The following is a 15,311-nucleotide window of genomic DNA, read 5'->3' on the forward strand; positions in this document are numbered from 1 at the left end:
TATAAGGTCACCCCTCAGCCTCCAACGCTCCAGGGAAAATAGCCCCAGCCTGTTCAGCCTCTCCCTGTAGCTCAGGTCCTCCAACCCTGGCAACATATTTGTAAATCTTTTCTGAACCCTTTCAAGTTTCACAACATCTTTCCGATATGAAGGAGATCAGAATTGCACGCAATATTCCAACAGTGGCCTAACCAATGTCCTGTACATTGAAGGTATTATCAACAATGCTATCAAGCAACATCTGCTCGTTGACGCCCAGTTTGGGTTCCTCCAGGGCCACTCAGCTCCTGACCTCATTAGCCTTGGTTCAACATGGACAAAAGAGCTGAATTCCAAAGATGAGGTGAAAGTGAAAGCCTTTGACATCAAAGCTGCATTCGACCAAGTGTAGCATCAAGGAGCCCAAGCAAAACTGAAATCAATGGGTATCAGGGGGCAAACTCTCTGGTGGTTTGAGTCATACCTGATACATGAGAAGATGGCCATGGTTGTTTGTCAGTCATCCCAGTTCTAGGACATCTCTGCAGGAGTTCCTCAGGGTAGTATCCTAGGCCCAAACATCTTCAACTGCTTCATCAATGACCTTCCCTCCATCATAAGGTCAGAAGTGAGGAGGTTCGCCGATGATTGCACAATGTTCAGCACCATTTGTGAAGACTCAGGTACTGAAGCAGTCTGTGTCCAAATGCAATAAGATCCAGACAATATCCAGGTTTGGGCTGAAAAGTAGCAAGTAACCATTCGCACCACACAAATGCTAGTCTTATGCCCATTATCAATGAGACAATATAATATTGGCCCTTGACATTCAATGGTGTTACCATCACTGAATCCCCCAATATCAACATCCTGGGAGTTATCATTGATTAGAAACTGGACTCCCCACGTAAATGCAATGGCTAGAACTGCAGGTGAGAGGGTAGGAATACAACAGCAATAACTCACCTCTTGACTAGATGTAAGTTTGCTCGCTGAGCTGGAAGATTCGTTTTCGTATGTTTTGTCACCATACTAGGTCAAATCAGTGAGCGTTCGTTGAAGTATGGGTGTTATGACCCACTTTCTATTTGTGTGTTTCGGTTTCCTTGGCTTGGTGATGTCATTTCCTGTTCTTTTTCCTCAGAGGGTGGTAAATGGGGCCCACGTCGATGTGTTTGTTGATAGAGTTCCGGTTGGAATGCCATGCTTCTAGGAATTCTCGTGCATGTCTCTGTTTGGCTTGTTCTAGGATGGATGTGTTGTTCCTAGAATGGTAACAGAATGTCTGAAAATGAACCTTCCAGCTCCATGATAAAAATTATATCCAGAACCTCAATCTGAGCTGCAAATCTTATCAAAACTCGCTATCACCACTTGACTGCCGAAATCATGTCCACTGAAATCATGTCCACTGAAATCATAAGGCACAAGTCAAGGGTGTGATGGAATACTCCCCACTTGCCTGGATGAGTGCAACCCCAATAACACTCAAGAAGCTTGACACCATTAGGGACAAAGCAGCCCACTTGATTGGCATCACATCCACTCCCTCCTCCACCGATGCTCAGTAGCAGCAGTGTGTACTATATACCTGATGCACTGTAGAAATGCACCAAAGATCCTCAAACCCATGATCACTTGCATCTAGAAGGACCAGGGCAGCAGATACATGGGAACACCAACGCCTCCAAGCCACTCACCATCCTGACTTGGAAATATATTGCGGTCCCTTAACTGTCATTGGGAATCTTGGAATTCCATCCCTAATGGCATTGTGGGTCAACCCACAGCAAGTGGACTGCAGCAGTTCAAGAAGGCAGGTGGGGCAATAAATGCTGGCCAAACAGCGATGCCCACACCCCACTAAAGTGAATTTTTAAAAAAAAGGCTTACAGTCCTTTTGTGACTAGCTAGTAATTTAGGTCTGTCCCCTCAGATTGTATGAAACGTGAGTTGTTTAGGTTGGTTTTCATGCTTTTCTTTCATAGAACTAACTACATGGAGAGCTATTTCAAACGTTGTTCTCTGGCTGTAAAAGGCTACATCTCCAACAGATGAATCTCAAGTCACCCTATAGTACAGGTAACTTTTTTCCCCCTATAGTAATTATATTTGTATATTGTCTGCTCTGTAGATTTAACCTGAGTTGAATTTTGCAAGATGTGAGAGCACATGGCAGAACACTTTATTTTGTTCAGGGTGCTGACTTTTTCGTCACCTATTTGCACACTGTCCCCAAAGTGTGATTGTGTGGTTTGGGCCTCCATCTTTAAAGATGTGAAACTCCTGATAAAATCCTGTTTCTCTTCTGCATCCCAGGAATTCCAGGTGAGGACTTGGTCTCTCATGACTGTGATGCTTTCTGTAGGCAAATAGCCTGCCAGCACTTTTGTCTAGGCTCCCCTTGGAAAAGTGTGTGCTAAGGGAAATTCAATCTCTGCATGAATCAGCCTTCAGGAAAGGCTAATTAAACTTATTGTTAACCTGAATAGATCACAGGGTGATGGTTCTCATCAATGTCGGATAGCATGATGATTACATTGGCCAAAGTTTTAATGCAAAACATTTTCTTGGGAAATGTGAACCCTTGAGAGTTGTTCTTTTTTAGTTCGATGATCGCCAATTAAAAAATTAAGCTAACATTTTTAAATGTACATAGGCAAAAAATGTGATTTCAATTAATTTCCACATCCTTGAGGCCTAACTGAAGCGTACAGTCTGTCAAACTGCCTTCAATGTCTGCTTCTGAGCAACTTAGCTTTCTGTGTGTCAGTTCTATTATAATAGGTTTCAGTCCAAAACATTTTGCACATAGTGAATTCTTATGGGTAGAGCTCAGTACTGGACGTTTTAAATTGCTCACTTATGGGGTGGCATGGTGGCTGAGCAGTTAGCACTGCTGCCTCACAGCACCAGGATCCCAGGTTCGATTCCAACCTCTGGCAACTGTGTGTGTGGAGTTTGGAAATTCTCCCCGTGTCTGCGTGGGTTTCCTCCGGGTGCTCTGGTTTCCTCCCACAGTCCAAAGATGTGCAAGCCAGGTGAATTGCCCAGAGTGTTAGGTGCACTAGTCAGAGGGAAAGGGGTTTGGGTGGGTTACTTTTTGTAGGGGCGGTGTGGACTTGTTGGGCCAAAGGGTCTGTTTTCACACTGTAGGGAATCTAATCTAATCTAATCTAATTCCCAGGAAAATATCTCACCTCATCTATCTCCTCATCACCCACACCTGTCTTATCAGGATTTGCACCATTTTGGTTTTATTTGACTCTTGCGGTGCTGCTTTTTGCAATGAGAGGACTTAAAGACAACCTTGGCTTTGCAATTGATGTGCCCACCTCCCCATAACAACTCTCAGAATTTTTTTCCCTCCTCTCCCTTCCCACTTCCCCTCCCTTTAGCAAGAGCTAAAAGTCAGTCCTGACTAAAATTGACAGCTTGCCATGTTTGGAAATCTTATGACTGGAGAATGGATTCGAGTGATGGGAAACTGAAATATATGTTTTGCTCTCCCTTAGGTGCGGCATTGTGCTAAAGTGCAGTTCCCACAGATACAACAACAGTGCCTTGTCAAAGTTTGCCATTTCATTTTGGTGGGCCTGTCATTTGACTTTTGTGGGTACCTTTTTCAGAAACATTGAGTACATGCCTGTAAGTTCACCTTTCCCTTCTTAGTGCAGAAGCTCTGAAGCTAAGAAAACTTTTTCAAAATTTTTGTTTTAATCAATTTTCTTGGTGGCTTATATTCCACTGACACAATACAGGGGAACCTCAATTATCCGAATGTGATGGGTGTGCACTGTTTCGTTCAGATAATCGATTATTTGGTTAATCGATTAAAGGCCTTTCCTCTGAGGCTCGGAGTTTTTAAAGTCTGAGCCTTGTTCAGGAGACTGCAGCAGCACAGCATGCAAGGCCCCGGCCCAAGCACTGGCCCCACCCACCACAATCTTCCGGCCCCCAACACCCCCCCGAAACCCGTCCAGCATTGTACCCCGTCCCCTCACCGGGGCAGCCAGACTGGACACCAGCAATAAGATTGCTGCTGCCGCCGCCATTGTGGGGTAAGTCTCCAAACAGCGCGCGCACACACTCACACACACTTTTTACTGCGACTTTTTGACAGGTTCTACCTCTGCCCTGTATAGGACAATGTTGGTCAAATTGTCTCGGGAAGGGGGTAGGGGTGAGAGTTTAGGGTACACTCCTCTGTAGAACACCAGGGAAAGGGTGGGGAGAGAAAGGGCAGGAGGTCAGTCATTTGAAGACTGTGCCTGTTTAATCACTGTAAACAAAAGATGTGATCACTGTTAGAAACGCTTATTTGATGTAATGTTTCTAATGGGACCTCAAGATCTCCTTCGGATAATCCAATTTTCGGATGTTTGGTATTCGGATAATCGAGGTTCCACTGTACACCTATCTGAACCTTGCCTGAGATAGCTTGTATGGCTGTTCAAATAGCTACTTACTGCCTCTTACCACCTCTGAAATGCAGTGGTAAATTTGTGAATCTGGGCAAAAAAGCTTGTCTTATTCCAAAATGTTGATTCTCTCAAGAAAGCATCAATCTATTTGCCAGCAATGTAATCTCATAGGTGAGGCAAAAAGTCAGACAATAGGTTGATATCAGTCCTATTTAACTAACCTAATTCCTATGGATTGCTGGAGCCAATGGCGAAAACAAGATGAAAATCTAGAAGGGTTAAGATACAGTATGTGAAAATAAACTGTTTGTAATGTCTCAAAAGCAGATAACCAAAGGGACACAATTTTAAAGTGACTGGTGGAAGAAATGGGTAGCATAAGGAAAGAGTTTTGTGCAGCATCTGATCACCATTTGGAATACACTGCTTGTTGTGGTCGATACAGATTCCATGCACTCTTCAAAGGTGAACTGGATAAAGACTTGAAGGAAAGATAATTGTGATTTGGAGAAAGAGCGGGTTAGTGGAACCAACCAGATTGCTTTGAAAGAACCAACATAGACTTATAGGCTGAATCGCCTCCTTCTGCATTTACTTTTGTCTTATGAAGAGAGGTTGAGTGAGCTAAGGCTTTTCACACTGGAGAGAAGGAAGAGAGATGACTTGAGAGGGCTGTACAAAATAATGAGGGGCATAGGTAGATGGCTAGAGACTATTCCCCAGGGCAGAAATGACTGTCAGGAGGGGTCATAGTTTTAAGGTGATTGGAGGAAGGTATAGGGGAGATGTCAGAGGTCGGCTCTTTACGCAGAGAGTGGTGGTGCATGGGTGCACTGACAGTGGTGGTAGTAGGGTCAGAGACATTAGGGACATTTAAGCGACTGTTGGACAAGCACATGGATGCAGTAATTTAAGGGGTTTGCAGGTGACGTTGATCTTAGATTAAGATAAATGCTTGGCACAACATCGTGGGCTGAAGGGCCTGTTCTATGTTCTATCCTTTACATTTAACAGTGCTGATGCTCAACTGCCAAAGACTTCATTGATCATTCTTTCCCTCTGTGTGAGTACCACACCAGGTGGTGCATGAACCGACTGAAGTGTCAGGGGAGCTTAAAAGAGATCTGTATTGATCTGACCTCTCCTACAAAGCTTTTTGGGGATTGGAACTCATACCACTGCCCCAATGATTGCTTCCAATTCACTTTTCCAATGCTGATTAAAAACACTGAGGGGAGTCCAAGCCTAGAGATTTTTCCAGTTTGTAAAATGTTTTTTTTCCTCAATGGATTGCACGAGAGTGTCTTCCACGACACACTGTGCTTGTGTCATCATTTGCTCTAGCCTGATCCCACAGCTGTGATTAAAAACACAGGGGACTGTAGAGAAGGAGAGGCCAAATGGCTTTCTTCTTATGGATGAGTCAGAGGTGGAAAATTCCACTCATCCACCAGCCGGGATTGAGTTCCTTCCCAGCCTCAGCATTTTTTTAAAAAAACAAAGCTGCTCATCAGCTTGTGATTAACACTAGTGTCATTATCCTTCCTGTTAGTGTTTGTGTCTAGAATTGTAGAATGATGCAGCACAACAAAGAGGCCATTTGGTCCATTGTGCCTCTTTGGTAGAGCTAGCCACTATTGCTCCCATGCCCTACAAATTACAAAATATTTTCTACCTCTGACCTTTCACAGTTGACTTATCATTTGTCTCATCACTGCCCTGCGCCTCTATCTCTTTCCTTTTTGTTATTTTAAAACTTTCTTTCAGTTGCCCCACTCTTCCCCCCACCCCCCCCCCCCCCTCCCCCAACCACCACCACCACAATTTTCATAATAGAGGCTTGATCTTTCGATGAGGGAGATCACTGAAATGTCATTGTGGTAGTGAATGACTGGAAAAACCGGTAACAAATATTACAAAGTATACAGAAAGAGGTTATTCAACCCAACAGATCCATCCTGATACTTATGCTTTACACAGGACTCCCCCACCACTCCTGTCCACCCAAACGTAGCAATATATTTGGTTTCTTTCTCACCCTTGCTTACCTAACTTTCCCTGAAATGCCAAACTGTAGTAGCAAGTTTATGTTCTCACCATTACTTGGGAGAAATGTTCCTCTTGTATTCCCTTTTTGGATTTACTAGTGAATACCTCATATTCTTGTCTCACCAACAAGTGGAAACATCCTGTCTTACAATCTAGTCGATAAAACTCTGATAATCTTGAAGTCATTTTTCCGGTCAAGCTTGTCATCTTTTCCAAGGTAGAGAATCCCAGCCCATTTAATCATTGGGTGAAATTCAGAATCCTTTAATTGAGTCTGTTGACAAAAGATATTTTTGTGAACCATGTGCCAAGTCTAACTGTTGCTGATAATATTCACCTAACCACCCAACTTTATTCCTGATTTCAGCAGAAGTGAATTCACTATAATTATCTCTGGAACCCATTTTAAGCTAATCATTTCAATAGCTTTGCAAAGAAGTGTTGGATCTAATGAAAGTGTGACTACTTTGCTGCAATGATTCATCAGAATGCATCGTTTTTCAATTGGCTGCATGCCAAAGAAGCAGCACTGGCCTAGTGTAAAGGCAGACTCATGACGCATTTGAAGAAGCAAAAACAAGTGGGCGGACTTGACAAACACATTCTCCCCATTTTGACATGGCTACTTCTTTACACCATCCTCTTAGCACAATCAAAGGAAGCACACTTTAGAATAGAATTAGCAGCCATTACAGAAGGAACACTAAAGCTGTAGGAAACATATGAAGATTCACCAGACAATACCAAGGTTAAGATACTCTTGCTTTGAAGAAAGATAGAAGGAGAGTTTCCAGAGGATACAGATTTAGATCATTCACAAAAGAAACAGGAGGAGCTGAGAATTTATTTTACCTTGGAGGCAAGTCATGATCTGCAGTGCAACATCTGAATGGATGATGGAAGAAGTCAATAATTTCAAAAGGACATTGGGTGTCTGTCTGAATTAGTTGTGGGAAAAGAGCAAGGAAATGGGTCTACTTGAATAATTCTTTTCTAGAATATATAATTCACAACCACATAAAATAGGTGAATAGCATAATTGTATTTAAAAGCAAGTTAGATGAGCACGGGAGGGAGAAAGGAATAGAAGGAGGAGGTATGTATGGTATGCGTTGGTATCATTTCGGTTGAAGTGCCTGTTTTGGTGCTATACATTCTGTGGATCCAACTGGAGCAGAAAAGATGAAAGAGAGATTTAATAGAAGTTCTCAGTTGGGAAAAAACTTTATTAGGATTAATGAAGAGAAGTATTTGCTCTGGTTGGAGAATGATAGAGTTTTAGTTGGGCTTCCAATTTAGCATAATTAGTGATGAGAGGATGGCAGGGACTTCATTTGAATTGTTGCAGCATGAAATGCTTTACTATGTACCATTTAACTTTGAAGTCTTTTGAGGAGCTGTCCTTGGATTCCCCTTCTGTTTCTGAGCTACCTGTTGTTACTCTATGGCATCATCCAAACAAACAGTGTGAAGTTCCATGTTTTCACTGCTGTCACCTATCTCTACCTCACCAACTTATTTCTTATCCCCTGAACTATTTCCAGTTTGTTACATTGCTTGTCTACTGTCCAGTGTTGAATGAAGAAAATTTTTTCCAGCTAAATATTAGGAAAACAAAGCCACTCTTTTTGGTCTGTACTAACAAGCTGTGTTCCTGAGCCACTGACGCATTCACTCACTTGTCCACTATCTGAGGTTGAACCAGACCTTTGGAACCAATGCTCAGTCTATTTTGTTTTGGTATGTGGACCTCTGAGGTCTGTGCACAGCATCAGCTTTTGAAACCAGAAGTCACTATGTCGTTATGCCAGTCAATGTGCACTGAACCTTGGAGCACTCACTTAGAAGGCATATTTCAGCCTATATGACACTGAAATGAGTTTCTGACCACATATCCTCTCCATTACCAAGATGCCTACTTCCATCTTCCGATATTCCTCATTTCTACATCCACCTCAACTCATCTGCTATTGGAACACTTATCGGTGCCTTATCAATTACCCTTGGACAAAAAGATTCTAATGCAAGATTTCCAGAGACCTTGCATTCTCAAACTCTCAAATTCCCTCCATAAACCCCTCCACTCATTATGTCTTTCCATTTCAGATGATTAATTATTTGGTCCATTTAGGATCTGTTGGACTCTATACAATCGTTTGTATATCTTTACAAAAAATCATGATTTTTCTAAAGTATAATCCATTATGAGAGAGATACAAAGCCAGCAAAGGAGTTGAACGATGCGAATACTGCTAAGGATATGGAAATGAAAAAATTGGTGTTATTGCCCCCTTGTAAACTTTTTAATCCTATTGTACAAGTTAAAAAATGTAGCATGTTTAGTGTTTTAAGTTATGTATTATGCTGTGTTCTATTCAAAATTGTTAGTATTGGTAAGGCAATACATATTACTTATTACTATTCATTTTATATTTTCATATTACAGTTTTTCTCCTGTTTTTTTATTGGACATTCACCTGTACATCCCTTGGTATGAGATTAAAGCTAGAGAAGTGTATCTGAAGCAAATGGTGGGTTCAGAGGCTCACAGAATAGAATTCATCAAATGGTTATGGCAGAGAAGTCTCTTTCCCATCCCCCCTCTCTCTCCTCTCTCTCTCTCTCTCTCTCTCTCCTCCCCCCCTCTCTCTCTCCTCCCCTCACACCTTCCGTTAGGCGAGGAGACTAGGACCCGTGGACACAGCCTTAGAATTAGAGGGGGTAAATTCAGAACAGAATTGCGGAGACATTTCTTCAGCCAGAGAGTGGTGGGCCTGTGGAATTCATTGCCGCGGAGTGCAGTAGAGGCCGGGACGCTAAGTGTCTTCAAGGCAGAGATTGATACATTCTTGATGTCACAAGGAATTAAGGGCTACGGGGAGAACGCGGGTAAGTGGAGTTGAAATGCCCATCAACCATGATTGAATGGTGGAATGGACTCGATGGGCTGAATGGCCTTACTTCCACTCCTATGTCTTATGGTCATATGGTCTTATGGTCCTAGCATGTAACAGACTGCTTGAAACAATATCTCTCTTAAAAGTCCCTTTTCAGTCAGTAACCTGCAACACAGAAATTCCTAACGAGGAGAAAGGAAGACACAGAAAGATCCGAAGACAAGAATCTACAGCTGCCTGGTTTTGAGATAAGAAGTGTTGTTTTTGTAAATTTTAATTGGGACTTTTATCGGACTAGTATTATAGAAGGGAAGGTCGAAGGTAGGTTAGAGGAAGGAGTTGTAAATAATGGTTAGTTAATTATTCTGTTATACTTTATGAAATAAAGTTGTTAATTTTTACTTTAAATAGTTCTTGGCCACTCGATGTTTACAGATTACTGCACAGGATAAATGTTTTTTGTGTTGCTGGTTTTAAATTAACCATGTCGTAACACCCGAGTTCAATCCCACTCTCGGGTGACTGCGTGGAGTTTCCGTGTTCTCCCTGTGTCTACATGGGTTTCCCCTCACAGTCTAAAGATGTGCAGGCTCGGTGGATTGGCCGTGGAAAATGCAGGGTTATAGGGATGGTGTGGGATGCTCTTCAGAGGGTCAGTGTTGACTTGATGGGTTGAATGGCCTTCTTCCACACTGTAGGAATTCTAAACAATCCCTTGTGTCAATTTTTTTTTCTAACCTCACCCATTATATTTTGTGTGATTATTAACCAGTTAAATCCTGTCAGTATTCTCTTACTGATCAATATAAATGGGCTGTCATTCTTTATAAACAGACAAACAAGGAACCGTGGAGTCACTCTGCCATTCCAGTCTGATCCCCTGTTCAATCAAATCATGGCTGGTCTGATTTTAACCTCAAACCTACATTCCATCTTATACCTGATAATTCAAAGCACACCACAGAAACAGGCCCTTTGGCCCACATAGCCTGTGCTGATGCATGACACCTTTGTAAACTAAAAACCTTTTGCCTCTGCGCTGTCCGTATCCCTCTATTCCTTGCCTATTCATGTATCAAAGTTGAAACTTTATTGCTGGAACAGCACAGCAGGTCAGGCAGCATCCAGGGAACAGGAGATTCGACGTTTCGGGCACAGGCCCTTCTTCAGGAATGGGCAGAGAGTGTTCAGCAGGATGTGATAGGTTGTAGGGAGGAGGGACTTGGAGGAGGGGCGTTGGAAATGTGATAGGTTCCAACGCCCCTCCTCCAAGTCCCTCCTCCCTACATTTTATCTTCTCCTGCTGAACACTCTCTGCTCATTCCTGAAGAAGGGCCTGTGCCCGAAACGTCGAATCTCCTGTTCCCTGGATGCTGCCTGACCTGCTGTGCTGTTCCAGCAATAAAGTTTCAACTCCGATAGGCTAAAACAAGCCAAATTTGTCCAGACCCTCCTGATAGTTAATGCATTCCAGTCCAGGCAACATCCTCATAAATTGCTTTTGCATCTTCTCCAAAGTCTCCATATCCTTCCTATACTGGGGCAACCAGAACTGTACATTGTACTCCAAATGTGGTGTAATTAAAGCCTTATACAACTGCAACATAACTTGCCATCTTCTTTAATCAGTGCGCTGACCAATGAAAGCAAGCATGCCTTATGACTGACCTTGTGTTGCCACTTTCAGGGAGCTATGCACTTGCACCCCAAGATTCCTCTGTATATCAATGCTCCTAATAGTCCTGCCATTTACTGAATAACTGTATACTGACTCGATGTTTCGACTTGTGACCTTCAGTGCTGCAAACTGTGTACTTGATATAACTGACATTTGTATGCCTTGCAAAAGGCTTGATCGCAGGGAGAAAATGGTGTGGGCAGATGAGAAGTTTGGGGTTCCAATCTAAGGGACAGTTATTGATGTTATTTTTTTCTTGGGATCCGTAATGCCTACAAATCATTGCAAATCATTCATGTTGATCAGTGTCCAGGAATACATCAGAATTGTGTGTGCATATGTGATGGGATGGCACAGGCATCTCAATACTGCTGTAAATTATCTTTGAATTAATTAACAAGTTATTGAAGAAGCCGTGGCCTAGTGCTATTATCACTAGACTAACTCAATTAATGTTATGGAGATCCCCATTCCTGATGATGGGCTCTTGCCTGTAACGTTGATTTTCCTGCTTCTTGGATGCTGCCTGACCTGCTGTGCATTTCCAGCACCACACTAATCTTGGCTCTAATCTCCAGCATCTGTAATCCTTACTTTCGCCTAATGTTCTGGAGACCCAGGTACAAATCACGCTATGGCTGATGGTGGAATTTGAATTCAGTAAAAAAAATTTGGAATTACGAATCTGCTTCAAAATTGTCAATTGTCGGGAAAACCCATCTGGTTCACTAATGACCTAATGAAATCTACCTGTGACTTCAATGTGGTTAACTCTCAACTGCCCTCTGAAATGGCCTAGCAAGCTACTCAGCTGTAACAACTGTTACAAAGTCTTAACGAAGAAATGAGACCGGAATGACCATCTGACGTTGACCTCGGCACTGGAACGAAAACAGCAAAAACAACCTTGTTGATTCTACAAAATCTTCCTGACTAACGTCTAGAGGCTGGTACCAAAATTGGAAGAGCTGAATCATAGATGAGAGAAACAACAGCCTGACAAAATGACCCTCACGGAATCTTACCTTACAGATAATGTCCCAGACACCACCATTACCATCTCTGGGTATATCCTGTGGCACAGTTGAGACGGAATTGCCTTGGGAATCCTCATTATTGACTTTGGACCCCATGAAGTCTCATTGCATCAGGTTAAACAAGGACAAGGAAGCCTCCTGCTGATTACCACATACAGTCGCCCCACAGCTAATGAATCAGTGCTCCTCCATGTTGAACAATACTTGGAAAGATGCATTGAGGGTAAGGAGGATGCAAAATTTACTCAGGGTGGAGGATTTCAGTGTTCACCACAAAGAGTGGTTTGACAACAAAACTACTGATTGAGCTGGTCAGGTTCCATGGGTGGGTCTGCAGCACGCGGTGAAGGAACCAATGAGGAGAAGAAATATACTTGACCTAATCTTTACCACTCTGCCAACTGCAGGTGCCCCTGTCCATGACTATCAGTAAAAGTGACCACCACACAGTCCTTATGGAGACAAAATCATGTATTCACATTGAGAACACCCTCCATCATGATGTGTGGCGCTATTTCTGTGCTAAATGGGACAGAGCAGGAACAAAATCTACACTGAAATCTACCCGACAGTTTAGATAATTGTCCACCTGTGTCCTCTATACAAAAAGCAGAACAAATCCAACCTGACCAGTGACCACCCCATCAGTCTACTCTTGATCATCAGTAAAGTGATGGAAGGTGTCATCAACTGTGCTATCAAGCAGCACCTGCTCAGTGACACTTATTTTAGGTTCTGCCTTATTACAACCTTGGTTCAAACATGGTTAAAAGAGCTGAATTCCACAGGTGAGGTGAGAGTGACAGCTCTTGTCATCAAGCCTGTGTTTAACTGAGTGTAGTATCAAGGAACCATAGCAAAACTGGAACCAATGGATATCGGGGAGCAAACTTTCCATTAGTTGGTCTCGTACCTGGCATATAGAAACATATTGGAAGTCAGTCATCTCAGTTTTAGGCCATTTCTGCAGGGGTTCTTCAGGGTAATTTCCTAGTCCCAACCATCTCAGCTGCTTCATCAATGACCTTCCCACCATCATAACCCAGATTGTAGCTTCAGGGTGCAGGGCCTGGAGTGTAGGGAGGTTAGGAACATGGCATCAATTTCCAAGGAGGGTGTCTGTAAACAGGGTATTCTTCTATGTTCTATGTTCTATAAGGTCAGAAGTGAGGATGTTCACTGATGACTGCACAATGTTCAGCACCATTTGTGACTCCTCAGACACTGAAGCAGTCTGTGTCCAAATGCAACAAGATCTGGACAGTTTCCAGGCTTAGGCTGACAAGTGGCAAGTACCATTCACCCCTCACAAATGCCATGCGATGACCATCTCCAATAGAAGACCATCTCTACTCACTGCCCCTTGACATTCAACTGTGTTACCACCACGGAATCCCCCCCCCGATAACCATCCTGGGGGTTAGTCTTGATCAGAAACTCAGCTGGACTCTCTATGTAAATATAATGGCTACAAGAGCAGTTCAGGGCCTCGGGATACTGTAGCATGTAACTCACTTCCTGACTTCCTACTTGCCTGATTGCAGCTCCAACAATACTCAAGAAGCTTGACAACCATCCAGGACAAAGCAGCCCACTTGATTGGCACCACATCCTCAAGCATCCACTCCCTCCACCACAGATGTACAATATCTAAAAGATGTCTGCAGAAATTCACTGAACATCTCTAGACTGCACCCTCCAAACCCGCAGCCACTTGCATCCAGAAGAATAAGGGCACATGAGATACATGGGAACACCACCACCTGCATATTCTGCAACAAGCTACTCAGCATCCTGACTTGGAAATATATCGCTGTTCCTTCATTGTCACTGGTTCAAAATCCTGGAATTCTCTCTCTAAGGGCATTATGGGTCCCCTTACAACACATGAACTACAGTGGTTCAAAAAGGCAGCTCAACTTGAGGGCAACTCGGGACAAACAATAAATGCTGGCCCAGCCAGTAATGCCCATATTCAACATGTGAATTTTAAAAAAAGGTATTGTTGCAACTCTGGATTCAGAACTAGGGGTTACCTTGTACAAGTATTACTGCTATAACCATTGTGCCAGAGTTTGGTAAGTGAGGAGGAACTCTTATTTCATCACTCAAATTTACTTGGCCCCTCCTCTTCTGCCTTGTGTAAGCTTCAGCTAATGAAAAATTTTGCTGTCCATGTCTGAGAATGTGTCAGGTCCCATTTACTTATCAAATCCTGCTGCTCACTGACCTGTATTGTTCCTTATCTAGCAATACCAGGAGGCTCCACTCCTCCAGTTTTAACCTTTGTGCACAATTACAAGCCATCCCCTGGTGACCTGAGTCCTAAATTTTGGAATTCTCTCTCAAAGCTGTTTCCTTAATGATCTGACACTGAGTTTTTGGTAACTTGTTCTCAGTGTTTGGTGATGCTTGTGAAGCACATTGGTGCATTTTACCATGTGAAAGGGATCATAAAAGTACATGTTTTACTTACTCTTTTGCCTCCTTTGAAAACTGAAGATCTAAGTCTTTCTGAACTTCCCACTTAACTGAATCCTTTCCATTGCTTCTATGGATTGGCTGCTTGTTGCTCACAGACCAGAAGTAAGTGCACTGTCGATAGAGCAGCTAGTTTTCTCCTTGTAGATCTGACAGTTATCTGGATTCTATTGTAAACCAAATCCCAAGGCTGAACAGTATAATAGAGAGCTACAGCTGCTGACTTACTTTGATTTCCAGGTTTAATCTCACTCTTGAATCTGTACTGAACTCAGAATTTCAAAATCTACAACAGGATTACAAAGCATTCTCATTCATAATTACTACAGGGCTGGGGTGCACATGATTTAAGTCTCAGCATCTGAGTCAGCTGCACTTTCAGACACAGTTCTCACTGATAGTATTTCAGCAGCAGCTGAGTGATGCAGGGTTAGATGGCTTTTATGGTAAATGGGGAAATAGGTATCATGGGCTAAGCATTGAATCCTCCATGTAGGATACTGGGGGGGAAATATATTGGTGAAATGGATGAATTGTATCTGTAGCAACTTGAAGGACTGACTTGGTGACCTCTGCTACTTACTCATTGGCATTGTCAATTCTCAGATTCCTCCCTCCCCTTCCTCGACCTTTCTATTTCTATCTCAGGCGACCGAATCAACACGGACATCTACTACAAACCAACCGACTCCCACAGCTACCTGGACTACACCACCTCCCATCCTGCCCCCTGTAAAAACGCCAACCCATTCTCCCAATTCCTTCG

The 15,311-nt window shown here is 42.9% G+C and overlaps 1 protein-coding gene across 2 annotated transcripts in view; it reads left to right on the top strand.

The window, feature by feature from the left end:
* The first annotated feature begins 1,986 nt into the window (after positions 1-1,986).
* The window catches only part of gatad2ab (GATA zinc finger domain containing 2Ab), a 102,099-nt gene continuing 88,774 nt past the window's right edge, over positions 1,987-15,311 (top strand). Inside the window, exon 1 of one of the 2 annotated variants that reach the window (XM_043721459.1) lies at positions 1,987-2,061. The gene's annotated coding sequence lies outside the window, so the exon portion shown is untranslated. Of the gene's footprint in view, positions 2,062-3,510; positions 3,628-15,311 lie in introns of those variants that run through there. The other variant, XM_043721458.1, reaches the window with a different exon arrangement.

This window comes from Chiloscyllium plagiosum, chromosome 31 (assembly GCF_004010195.1).
Source record: "Chiloscyllium plagiosum isolate BGI_BamShark_2017 chromosome 31, ASM401019v2, whole genome shotgun sequence".
NCBI lineage: Eukaryota > Metazoa > Chordata > Chondrichthyes > Orectolobiformes > Hemiscylliidae > Chiloscyllium > Chiloscyllium plagiosum.